This window comes from Oryctolagus cuniculus, chromosome 5 (assembly GCF_051225735.1).
Source record: "Oryctolagus cuniculus isolate XC-2025 breed Fujian yellow rabbit chromosome 5, ASM5122573v1, whole genome shotgun sequence".
NCBI classification, from domain to species: domain Eukaryota; kingdom Metazoa; phylum Chordata; class Mammalia; order Lagomorpha; family Leporidae; genus Oryctolagus; species Oryctolagus cuniculus.
Window position 1 is genome coordinate 34,137,759 of NC_142871.1, and position 13,669 is coordinate 34,151,427.

Below are 13,669 nucleotides of genomic sequence, written 5' to 3' on the forward strand. Positions count from 1 at the left end.
TTCGAAATTGACCTACTGATTATGACTATGGAATATTAGTAGTCATTAGATAAGGACAAAACATTGTGACCTTATTTATCCATAATGTTAGAGATTAAGAACTCTTAATTAAGTAAAAAGACTACACCTGTGTGACTCACCTGGCCCTCACCTGTGCTTTGTAGCCCAGCTCTTTCACCCACACACTGATTTCCAGTGATCTAGGTTTGGCAACATCTCTGTCCTGCTTCTCACGATGAAGGTCCCAGTGACTGACAAGGTTGGACGTATTTTGCCCAGGCACTAATCTTGACATTGTCCTTGGACAATCTTGAGTACATTGGCACATTCCCTTTCAATTTAATGATTACACATCCCTAGGTGGGGTTGGCGGTGGGGGGATCTTCCTGGTGATCAAGGAAGTTGGCTTCTCTTTGACACTTGGGAAATTCCAAATTTTGCTTTTGTGACAATAAATCCATCATGTAAATCCCTAGCATACACCAGAAATATTTGATCATTAAGTGATTCACTGCCTTTTCCCCCTTCCAGAACCACTTCCCCAGGGTTGGTGCTGGGTTAGCACACACTTGGTTTATTTTTCTCTTCCTGGGAATGCTTAGTAGAAAATCTATGCAGAGTAGACAGACATGTGTAAAGAAGGGAGAACCTCAATATTTATCTCCCAGCCCGCACCCTGTGGTTTCTGGGTGGACTTGGTTTGCCTGCCTTCCCTCCAACACACACACTTAAAGTTTGAGCTGGAGATGAGTAAAGTGGAAGAAGATAAGGCTGAGCTACCCAAGTGATCAGAGTCCATTGTCCACCTGTGTTCTTCCTCCTCACAAAATAGCACCTAACTGTAAACATTGTAACTATTACTGTATGGGAAAATAAAGGCAGATTTCAGCATAAGCTGGCATTAGCATGGAGATATTCTAAGCTGATTGGGTTCCGCTGCACTTTCTTAGCTGAAGTTTCATGCTACATATTGATATTTCAAAATGGTTACTGGGAAACTACACAAGAGAAACTCTGTAGTATTTTACAGAAAACCATTTTTCTATAAAACTCAAGTTTACAAAACCCTACATGAGCAAACCTTGGTCTCAGGGGTATACTACATCTCCTGCCACACTTAATCCCGGGCAGCTTCTCTCCAGGCACACTGGCTTTCTATATCCTTTCTAGCTCATTGGTCCTCACCTCAGGTTCTTTGCAATTCTTTGCTTTCCTTCTTGCCTGCACCACTCTGCCCCAGCTCTTCTCATGACCTCTCCTGAGTGAGCTATCTCCTGCTCAAGTGGCCTGGCCTGACCACACTATCATAGTGCTGGCCAGTACTCAAATAGAAACATAGGGTGAACCATTACAATTGAAAAAGTCCTAGTGGCCACATTAAAAAATAAATAAAGGGAGGTAGAATTAATCTTAATCTTATTTTTATTTAATACTCTGTACCTAATGTTATAATTTTATCAATTAGTTGAACTTTTTTTTTAATTAGGCAGAGAGAGAAAGAGAGAGACAAAATGATAGAGAGAACTCCTGTTCACTGGTTCACCCACTAAATAGCCAAGACTGGATCAAGGCAGAGCCAGGATCCAGGAACTCAACCTAGGTCCCCCATGCAGGTGACAGAAACCCAATTACTTGAGGCATCACTACTGCCTCCCAGGGTCTGCACTGGCAGGGAGCTGGAGTCAGGAGCTGGAGTTGGGTATTAAATCATGGCACTCTGATGTGGGATGTGTCTGTCTGAACCACTAGGCTAAATGCTTGCTCCTACAAATGTTAATGAGGCATTTTACATTCCTTTTCTCACTAAATATTTGAAATCTGTCACATCTCAGTTTGGACTGGTCACATTTCAAATGCTCAGGAGTCACATATGGCCAGTGGCTACTCGATTGCACCATGCAGACAAAAAATAACTCCTACCTCAGGTCGCTGTTTATTGCAGAATCTTGGTTTATCACAGAATCTTGGTTTATCATTACCATGGCACTTATTAGTATTTGAAATTATATTGCTTGTATTGTATTTCCCTCAATTTTCTATCTGCTCTCTGCCCTTGAAATAAAGTCCAAAAGGCAAGAAGCTTTATTTTATTCTTTGTTGTATTCACAGAGATTTTATGTTATCAATTTTCAAGAAGTATTTACTGAGAGTTAAATGCATAAGAAACAAATATGTTGTTATGACCATGAAATCTGTATGTGGCTTTCGATTTTTCAGTTGCCTGTTCCTTAACGCTCTATTTCAGAGAGATGGGCTAATCATATCAACCACACATGCGTTCCTTTGTTTCCCCTTCTCCATCCGTGTCTTATGGTCACCATGCTGCATTATCTGCATCTTACAGCTTTCCTGATACAGGAGTGAGCCATAAAGAGAAAGCACTTTCTAGTCCCCGTTTAAAGCTATTTTCACATTAGCATTCAACTCACACTGAACAGGAGGACAAAAGCAAGCATCTGAACTTTCTCTTCTTTGCCCTGTTAACCATTACAGGATTCTCCCAGAAGCCAGCCAGGCTGTAAATTACATTTATTATATGGTTAGCCAATGGGAAGAAGACCAGGATCTGGGATCAATTGCAGTCCTTGGAAACTGCCAGGGAGGCTGGGTCTTTGAAAATTTCCCTCTGATGCTGCTCTGGAGTGCGCCCAGGCTTGCCTGCTATCAAGGCCGTCTGTGAAAGTGGGCAGTGGTTCCAGATCTGCCTGTCTGTGCTCCTCGCCTCCATCTGTGAAAGGAAAATCACAACGATTGCTTCTTTCAGTGTGAGATAATGGAGAACATAAGCAAAGACTACTTTATACCCGGAAGTAAGAAGTATTGTTGGTGGTCACACAAAGCACCTGAACTTGTGTTCTCAGTACAGGTATTATAATAAAAACTTTTAGAATCTTGGAGGGTGGATCAGGGTTGCATGCAGAGGGTACAAAGTCAGTGGGATTTGAAAATAGTTCCTGTTCAAGTACAATGAGTGCACTTTGGAGAAAAGGAAAAGTTTCTTGCAAACTTGTTTTGGCATTACATCACATTACTATACACTACATTACCATACAAGTACTGAAACAGAATGAAGAGAAAGTTGACCTGATTCCATTCCCTTCCCTACCTTCTTCTTGCCCTACCCACAGGTTATCTATCGGTGAAATAACATTCCATAATAAACCTAACACAAAGTCAAATTTAAGAATGTTGAGTTTTCAATTCAGAATTAATTTATTCATTAAAAAAATTGTACACCTACTATGCATAAAAATCTAGAGATGGAAATATAAATAAAACCCTTGAGGAGCTTACATTTTAGCAGATGGCATAGTCATTAAGCAACGATTAACTATTTAATTGCAATCATAATGAGTGCCTTGAAGGAGAAGAACCAAGTGGCATCAGAAGAATCCTGATTTAGTTAGCCCTGGGAAGGTGGCCTTCTAGCTGAATTCTAAAGGACAGATAGGGCTTAGTGAGTGCAGTGGATCAGGGAGCTTTGTGGGCAGAGGGAGAAGCAGATGTCCATGTGTTGAGGCAGGGAGTACTCTGGCATAATCAAGAGACTTGGAAAAGGCCAAGTGGCCTAAGCATCACCCAGAGGGCTCCTAAATAAGGGCCTAATGGAGACATCAAGAACCAGAGCCCAGGACGTGTGCCTTCTCCCCCAGCAGAGCTGACAATCGATGGATCAAGTATTCCTCTTTATTCACTTACCTGATTCTTACATATTTAGCCCTTATCTGAGGTGCGAAGATCTCAGAGGTTGTGGCTTTTCCATGCCTTTAGCATTAGATAGACAAATCCCTCCACCCTTTGCAGAATTCTTTGAGCTGAGCCATCTGCTGCAGAAGCAGACAATGAGCACCAGGGGGCAGAAAGCCACTTCCTGCCTTTGCTTTTATAGACCTCTAAATGGTGAAAATGCACGCTGATTTTGACCTCAAGTATTAGAGAAATCAGCAAATGAAACTACTGCCATGATTGGAGGTCCCTCCCTGCTTTTCTAAAGTTAGCCAAGCCTTATAAAAGCAAACAACATCTTAGTGAGTTTTTGGGTATGATTTAATTCACTCTGGCAATCACATGATGATGGTTAAAGAAAAATGGGAGGGAGTAATTTGAAGGGACATCTCAAACTTTGGTGCCCTGAAGGAGAAAGGATAAACAATGTAAAAGATAGTCTTCAACTCTTTAGCAAGACTGCTTTCCTATAAAAATAAGAATTGGGAAGAGACTCTAAGAGAGATGCAGGAAGTCTTAAATTTGCAATTGGATGAGCCAGTGCGATTTGAGAGTTGATAAACTGTTACTAGGAAGATAATGGAACTTCTGCTAGAACGCAGTTATATGAGTTTCACCAGGTTTATACCAAACTTCTGGCAGCTGTTTCCAACACATGATTAAATAATGATACCTCAAACAGAAAAATAGACAAGGCTACTCATTACTAAAAATCGGTCATGGACTGGATGGTAGTACGAACCTGACCCTGATCAAGTTTTACTGATTGCTGCAGATGGAAGTCTCATGGCAGCCATGAGAAAAGCCAGATAATTAGCAGATGTCACCAATGCCAATCTGCTGATGTTTAAAAATGGAACACATGAATCAGCAAACTATTTAGGAAAGTAAGGCTATGCCAACCATTCCGTCATCAAGAGCCTTGTTCGGACAATTTGGTCCATGTGTCGTGAAGGCACTCGGCATGATCATGAAAAATAAAATGGAAACAAGTATCTCATGCCTAACTGTGAGCATCGACTATGTTTATAAATACCATATTATGTAGACATTTTAAAAACTCACAAACAGTATTTAAAACTAATCACTAGGGTAATGCCTCCCCGTTATTATTGTCATTGTCACTGTCATGAAAAGCAAATAGCACTTTAAAGTGCAGCGTGATGTCCTTGTTCTAGAAGCACATCTTTTCATAACAGAATACTAATAGGTGTGGATGTAAGAAACATACAGCAAGCCGATATGCATGTAACTTATACAAAAGAAGCCTAACTCAGGCGCAAAGAAAAGATGATACAATTTGCCGGGATTTCATAGACATTCCACACGGCAGGCATTGTGCTGGGCATTTTATAGGCATTACTATACTTACACTTCATAGCAATCCTGAGGCGCTGGGTTTACTGTTATTCTCATCTTACAACAGACTTGGGGGAGGTAAAGTAATTTTCATAGCAAGAACAATGTCAGAGGTGGAAATAAGTCTGTCCAAACTGTAGTGAAATTTTGCAGATATGGATCACCCGGCATCCATTCTGCTTGCTGTCAGCATCTTCCATTTCCACTGGAAGATTTGCCTTTTTGCCATAGTGGATAGTATTGGTAAGCCAGAAAATTCATTCCCTGTCCAAATTCTTGTCACATCGTTAAACCTGTTTCTCCAGACTTCCATCAATTTAGGGTAATGGACCCACCAATATCCTTCTGATAAATTGAACGAGAGCTGCTCCTGCTGACCAAAGAAATTGATGCTTCAAATAAATGTACTTTCAATCCATCTAAGCCACAATTATGTCAAGAAAATACAATATTTTTACCTTTACTTCAGATACTGACATAACTTCCTAAGTAATGATTAAGTAGAAGTCCTTGTCATAAATAAAATAATTTGCAGTTCAAAGCGATAGTGACTTTTCACTACGATTCATTAAATTCAATGCATAGAGTTTGTTTTATTTGTATAACAATAGATTTTTCTATAGGTAAATTTAATTTTTTCTTAAATTACTTAACATTTGAATTCTTTTCTAGTAAAACCCTTTCCCTTTGTAAAACAAAAGTAAATTCCAACTACAGTGTTTAGATTAGGCTGATTCTGAACTTTTGGGTCATACCCAGCAATTGCTCTAATTAACTGAGCCCTTACTAAGTGTCATTAACGATGCTAAACTCTTCACATGTGATAATTACATCCAATAAATATTATTTATGCTCATCTCACACATGGAGTAGCTGAGGTTTGAGAAATTAAGTGACTTTTAAATGTTAACACATCTAAGAAAACATGAAGCCAGCCCTGGAACTTGGTCGGTCTGAGCCCAAAACATAGCACACTGCTCCTCAGCTATCTTCCCCAGTTGCTGTACTGAAAGTTAGGAGTCCTGTTCCAGACTTCTGAAGATGAGCTGCGCTGTCACAAATTTACAGATGACAGTCATCTTCAAGTGAGGTTCACTGTCTTGCTATGATCTCACAGATAACAGATGAGTTGATTGGCAATGAAGAGGTCTTTGTAACTTTAAAGCCACTGCTGCAACTGCCTTACCTTCCTGGGAGGGTTCATGGTGTGTGGATTAAATGAAAGCGCAGTCGCCACATGTTTATAAAATGACTAGCATTCTCCCAGCACACTGAGCGCTTTCAAGAATGCAAAAGCACGTTTACCAACTACTGAAATTCTTTTAGGCCAGAAGAATACAATAGTAGACGTTCAACAAATATGTATGGCTTCAGTGGAACCAACCTATGAACATATTAATCCTCATCTAATGATTTTTAACCAAACAGAATTCTGGAGTAGGAAGGGAATTTAAAGGTAATTTTATTTTATCCCAGCGGGAAAACTAAGACAAAGACCAAGTTTCCAGAATTTCTGAGTTGCAAACAGGGACCCAGGGTGCAGGTCTTTGGAATCTCAGCAGAGTGCTCTTTCCACACAGGTACTTTCTCTCCTGAGTAGCATTTAAACATAAAGCACAGGTGAGCTTCAGGGAACTACAGAGCCTGATTACATAATCAAGTGATGATTCTTTAAAATCCATTTTTATGCAATGGCCTTTGCCTACTGAATAGTCAAAGGTATATGGAATCGGATACGTTTTAGGGTTGGATCATTTGGAGCATGAGTGCTTGGTGGACAAATAGTGGAATTTTAGTGGCTATGCAGATGGTGTTGGTGGGGCAGAAGAAATGTGGGCTGCCCACTCACATTTCTACTTCTAAACGTTCTCAAAAATCGCAAGGTATTCCCCTCACACTCAACCCACTAAGTGATCACCCCCTCTTCTCTCCCTCTCCATGCTAAATGATCTTAAGAAGATTTTGAGTGGCAGCTTACTTCGGTCTACCCACGCAGTAGATAGAGCTCCCACACCCATCCCTAAAACACACTGACTCAGCCCTTGGATTTAACAGCTCTTATTTTCCATTGTTCTTTTCACATTTAGATAGGAGTTTTGGCAATTCCTAATGGACTGTGTCTTTGTTCTTTTCCTTACATAGCATCCAGCCCTGTGACAATCTAAAACTCAGGATAAAGGTAAAGTTGATGACACAGGCCCCCAAGACAGCATATGCAATAACTGAAATTCATCAAAGGAAATAGAAAGGCTGGATACCATTATCTTTCTGTCCAATCTTTCTTGTGAAATGGGAGGCCCATGAAATGCCATCTGTAACCTACTGCAGCATGAACAGGCTGTGGGTGCTCTTTGGTCTTGGGACACAGGTTCGGCAGCTGAATGCAGAACTGCCTGGAAGAGAGCCAGCTGGTCATTTTTTTGCTGATGCTGACAGTAACAGGAATTGTTGCAAGTGCCTCTCTTGCATTCTTCCTCCCTTTCTTCCCTGCATATTTACAACTGAATGTGCAGTCCTCTCCATATTCTGGCTCGCCTTCCCGGCCTTTTCTGGACCACTGCACAGGAGATGTCGGCAGTCAGATGGCACTGGCATGCCACCTAGGGAGAATTGCTTCTGGCTTTAAGCCCAGATCAGGAGAAACTTAGACTTGGAATTTTTGGACTGCAACTTTTGTTCTGCTGCTTCCCAACAGCGTGCAGTAGAGACTAGAGACAGATGGTTTGCAACTCAGCATTGTGAGCAAAACTTGCCTGGTTTTGCATTTTGACCATTGAATAGGCGGGCTTGTATTTAGCCAAGAATTCTGCACCAGCTGCTGGGGCTGACTTGGTTCTCAGAGGTCCTCTAATGATTGTAGATCTTAGGGCTCCACTTTAAAGTCCTGCAGAAATAGCCCCAAGTTCCCAGGCTCTGGGAAACAAGGGGAAATCTTATTATGCCAGTTGATGCAATGCTAACTGCACTGCATCCACATGTTGATTTTTTTTTTTTTCCTGAACATTGGAGTCAAAAGGCCTGAGAGATCATGTTATGGGTATTAAAGGGACTTGTCCGGGTTCAGACAGCAAGTGAGTGCCAAAGTTGGAGATAGTTGCAGGGTCACGACTATACTCATTGCATTACTTCCATTCCACTTATTTCAAAAACTAAATATAAATTAGCCAGCTTGGTTTTTGGCGTGAAACTACTTTTATTTTTATGTAAATAAGACTTATTTCCCCCAAATTATTGACACTTTGGCAACATTATGCTTTGGGTAATAATTTAGGTGTTGCCCAAAGGCCCATCTATTAAAGTATTAATCCCCAAAGTCTTACATTAATAGATTAAGAATGGAATTTAATTGACTTATAGTGTCTGAGACAGGGGCTTGGAAAGTGATTAGATCAGATTTTGTTGTTGGAGTGGAGCCCCACAATCCAGTCATTGTAACTGTGTCTATATACAGAGGGACACAAGGATGTGAACAAAGAGTATGCACCCTGTGTCTCTCTGTTCCCTGGTTTGCATGAGATCACCCATCTGCCATCTTCTAGCCTCACTATGTGCCTGAGCTGATGGGGTTGTCCATTCTTGGACTGTGAACCTCCAAAACTGTATTCTGAAATAAATGTTCTTTTTTCATAAATAGTTCCTGTCAGGTATTTTAGTTAAAGCAATCAATAGCCAGCTAACTGGCCGGCGCCATGGCTCACTAGGCTAATCTTCCACCTTGCGGCGCCGGCACACCGGGTTCTAGTCCCGGTTGGGGTGCCGGATTCTGTCCCGGTTGCCCCTCTTCCAGGCCAGCTCTTTGCTGTGGCCAGGGAATGCAGTGGAGATGGCCCAAGTGCTTGGGCCCTGCACCCCATGGGAGACCAGGAGAAGTACCTGGCTCCTGCCATCGGATCAGCGTGGTGCGCCGGCCGCAGCGCGCAGGCCGCTGCGGCCATTGGAGGGTGAACCAACGGCAAAGGAAGACCTTTCTCTCTGTCTCGCTCTCTCATGGTCCACTCTGCCTGTCAAAAAAATAAAAAATAAAAATAAAAAAAGCTAGCTAACTGGTAGATAGTAAGTCTAATAATTCTATTCACATTATTGTAAACAGTAAGTACTTTATAAATAAATGCTAATTAATAAACTACTGAAGTCATTTCAAGGATATGTTTTCAGCCCTGCCTTATCTTACAATATTTTTTATTTTTGCTGTCTTAAAATATTGATCAAGCTAATAACTGCTCATTATAAAAAGATACTGTGTACAAAATGGTCATCTCCCCTCTGCTGCCCCCTTTCATAAATCCAAAATGATCACTGCCATTAGGTAGATGGTCTTATAAACCTATTTCCATATTCATAATGCATATTCAAATAGAGGGACACATAAATTATTCTTTTTTAAGATTTTTAAGGCAGAAATGGCATTATCCTGTATGCATTACTTTGTAGCCTTTTTTCTTTTCTTCACTTATGTCTGTATTGTGGACACCTTTCTGAGTCCGTAACTATGAAGTTTACTCCTTCATCCTAATAGCTGTATAGAAGTCTAATGGGTATGTGGATATGGGTATGTGATCATTTACTCAACCATACCAGTATCAGTGGATGGCCAGGTTCCCACTGTCTTCTGTACAGCTTCCTCTTTGGTCCACATGCTGGCTGGCCTCTTACACACTGACTTCTTTTATGGTGAGACAAGCCATGTTCAAAATGGTGTCACCCACTCTTTGGGCAAATGCCTCCAAAGCTCTAGGGAATTTGTTTTATATAAATTAGAGTGGCAATTTTGAGGTAGCATTTCTATTCCACAATTAAGGATAAAGTGCTTTTCTGAACACTGTTGTCTTTCAGGTAATGCAGAGTATACAGAGAATGAATGACTTCCACTGAAAGATGGAATATTCTGAAATTACAAAAGAATATTAAATCTTTTATAATAGTTTCAAGTGTACATACATCTGCAGTATATTATTTCAGTGCTACTTTGCTGCAATATAGGAGCAAAAAGGGTTTGAGGCTACTTTTTGATTTTCTTAACTTTTGAAAATCGTTAATCCATCGAACTGTCAGCTCCACGCGAGTAGAGAGTTAAATTCCCTGAAGAATCCCTAGTATGCATCATGACGATGGGCCATACGCAGGAACGGTATAAATATTAGATGAACAAGTGGACATCTCTTCACTTTCACACACTCTGAATCATACTCTGATAGGGAAGAAGTCACTTTCAGACTCAAGTTGTCATTTTCCTTTTCCAAATGACAACTGGAGATCCAAACACTTCTAGACTCCTGAGCTCAGTGAATTCCCAGAAGTCTACCCCTGGGAACTGACTATGGTTAGGCAAGAACAGAGGCATAAACTCAGACATCAGGTTGGGATGTAACTCCCAGGACAATCTACAGGGGCCATATGGTTTAAAAGTTGAAGCTGTAAAAGACATTATTTATCCTGAATCTATAGATATATGCCTTAGTTGGTGAACTAAATCATAATACAGTGGAGTATTATGATGTCATTAAAAAGGACTATGTAGAAGAATGTTGAGTGATATGGCGAAACGTGATAAATAGCACAAGGGAGAATATGATCATTAAAGAAAATCAAAGTACATGCATATCTGTTTGTGTGCACCAAAATGTGTACAGGATCTCTGGGAGGACTGACTGTGACCATGAGTAATTTAAAAAGAAATTTTCTTGTCTTTGCTTTTCCATCAAAAATCTTCCTGAAACAACAAGGTTTTTTTTTTTTTTTTTTTGAAACTATGAATATGACACAACTCTGACTTCCATCTTATCAAATCACTGCAGTTATTTTCTTTCAACAAAAAACTCTTTCAATAACACTCTGCTTAAGAAAAACAAGGGGTGGGAGTGGGTAATGTTCCTAAAGGCTGAGCAATAAAAAGCAAAACTCTCATTCCTGAAGGAATTGGGAAAGTAGGGCCAGGTAAATATTCTGTCCATGAAAGCGTTGATGATTATGATTTACCTGACAACTATGCTGACAAGTTCTGATTGCAGAAAAATAGATGTAATTATAAGAATTTATGACAATTGTAAACAAGTTTCCTTCACAAAACTTGTCGGTTTTATGTAGAAATCCGTTATTTTTCTTAGACATTTCCCACTGGTGCAGTGGGAGAAGCTGAGCAGCTTAAATCAAGCATCAGCAACGTGGAAACAGATTTTGCAGTGATTTGAGATCAAACGTAGCTCGACCTGCGCCAGCGTATTTTGCTTTCTGTGGCTTTCCTGGGACTGCCCGCCAGTCTGTCGTCCTCACTTCCTGTAAAAAAAAAAAAAAAAAAAAAAAAAACCTCTGGTTGTCTGTTTTGGGTCCTGATCATTACAAGCTGTGAAGCATTATGGCATTATGTTCTGGAAACTTCTGGTGTGGCATCAAGTGTCCGATTTGCCTCTGTGGTGACGCTTCCTGCGAAATAGCAGGAAAGCAGCTGGAAAGTGAATCTGGGCTTTTGCAGTGCTTGCTAAGGAGGCCTTGTGCAGTGAGTGGCTTGGGAAACGTTCACGTCCCTGACACGTGGACCCAGCCCACGGCTGGCACGAGAATGCTGCCCAGCTCGCATTTTTAAATGAAGGGATTTGTGGTCTAGGTATCCTCATGCAGGACCCGGCTGCAAATCCACACTCCCTTGCAATCTCCCCTTCTCCGTTTGCTTCCTACAAATTAAATTTCGTACAAATTTCGTACTGGGAGTCAAAGGGAGCACATAGACAAGTCTAGTACCTGCTAACGCTAACCGATGGAGTAAATAAAGGGGAGAGTGATCCAACATGGGAAGTGAGATACTCAGCAGACTCATAGAATGGCAGATGTCCTAAATAGCACTCTGGCCTCAGAATCAGCCCTAAAGGCATTCGGAGCTGGCTGAAAAGCTCATGAGAGTATTTCAGGCATGGAAAGCCAAGACACTCTGGCAAAAGATCTCTGCGAGTGAGATCCCAGTGGAAAGAACAGGTCATCAAAGAAGGAGGTACCTTTCTCTGAAGGGAGGAGAGAACCTCCACTTTGACTATGACCTTGTCTAAACAAGATAAGAGTCAGAGAACTCAGAGGGCTTCCATAGCCTTGGAAACTCATGACTGGAGCATGGGGAGATTACTGATGCCATAGACAGGAGTGTCAATTGGTAAAGTCAACAACAGGAGTCACTGTGCACTTACTCCTCATGTAGGATCTCTATCCTTAATGTGCTGTACATTGAGATTTAATGCTATAATGAGTACTCAAACAATATATTTCACTTTGTGTTTCTATGGGGATGCAAACTGTTGAAATCCTTACTTAATGCATACTAAACTGATCCTCTGTAAAAAAAAAAAAAAAAAAAAAAGAAATTATCAATTCCCAACTTGACTCTCACTGGGATTAAACATGACAATAGGTCTGATCTGATTTCATCATCATTTAAAAAAAAATCATCTATTATTTTTCACTTTATGTTTCTGTGTGGGAGCAAACTGTTGAAATCCTTACTTAATGTATACTAAGCTGATCTTCTGTATATTAAGATAATCAAAAATGAATCTTGATGTGAATGGAAGGGGAGAGGGAGTGGGAAAGGGGAGGGTTGTGGGTGGGAGGGACGGTATGGGGGGGAAGCCATTGTAATCCATAAGTCGTACTTTGGAAATTTATATGCATTAAATAAAAGTTAAAAAAAAAAATCAACCATCCCTTCAGGTGCCTCTGTTGGGTTTCTACGAAAGGCAGGTCTTGGGTTTCTGGTGATCTGTAGAAAACTGCCTAGGAATTTTGTCTCTCTTAATTCTATTAGTGAAATTAAAAGCACACAGAAGTCAACGCAGAACACATACACACAAAGTCTTGCAGTTAAACAATCTGCTCACAGCGTAATTCTGGTAAATTGGTGAGCCCATCCACGCACGCACACCTGACATTAGCTGGCTCCTGCATATAAACAGCAAATCTGTAGAGTCTGTGATAAACTGTCATCTCCCTGGGAGATCTTTATCATATCTGAGCTCACTAAAATAATTCTCTTTGTTCTCCTCCTCCCTCACGTTCTCATTATTTTAAAGCCACTAATAAATAGAACTATATACTTAGAGAAGGAGGTAAAAATTGGGAAGTAGAAAAGGAAAGACTATTATTATCTATTGTGTGGTAGGCACTTATTGTAGGTGTTTTACATTTAGTATTTCTTTGAATCCTCATGAAACCCTTCCCAAGGAGATATCATTAACACCATTTTACAGATCAGGAAATATATTCACAGAGTCTAAGGACATGCACAGACCCAAACAGTTACTAAATAACTGAGCTAGACCAGGACCCAAGTTTTCTGTCTTTAAAAGTCTGAAGTTCTTTAATCCAGCACTGTCAGTGGTGTAGAGCTATGCTTGCACTTTAGCCCTTTTTCTGCTTGGAAGGTCATTGGTTGCTTGGAAGGCCCCAGAGAGCTGTCATTTAACTGTTGGTACAGTGTCTTTCCCTAGCTTCCACCTGTTTGGCTGTGGTCTCCAATTTGGAGCAAGTGGCCCCAGAGCTTGAGCAAAGAAAGCTCTGTGCTGTCTGAGGCTGCCCGGCCTGACTCAACACTTGTCTAGATCAA

General features: G+C 40.7%; 1 long non-coding RNA gene across 2 annotated transcripts in view; it reads right to left on the reverse strand.

The window, feature by feature from the left end:
• Positions 1 to 2,512: 2,512 nt before the first annotated feature.
• Positions 2,513 to 13,669, reverse strand: part of LOC138849581 (uncharacterized) — a 44,768-nt gene continuing 33,611 nt past the window's right edge. For both annotated transcript variants that reach the window (XR_016233716.1, XR_011388513.2), the window contains exon 2: positions 2,513 to 2,728. This is a non-coding gene — a long non-coding RNA (uncharacterized LOC138849581). The remainder of the gene's footprint in view (positions 2,729 to 13,669) is intronic.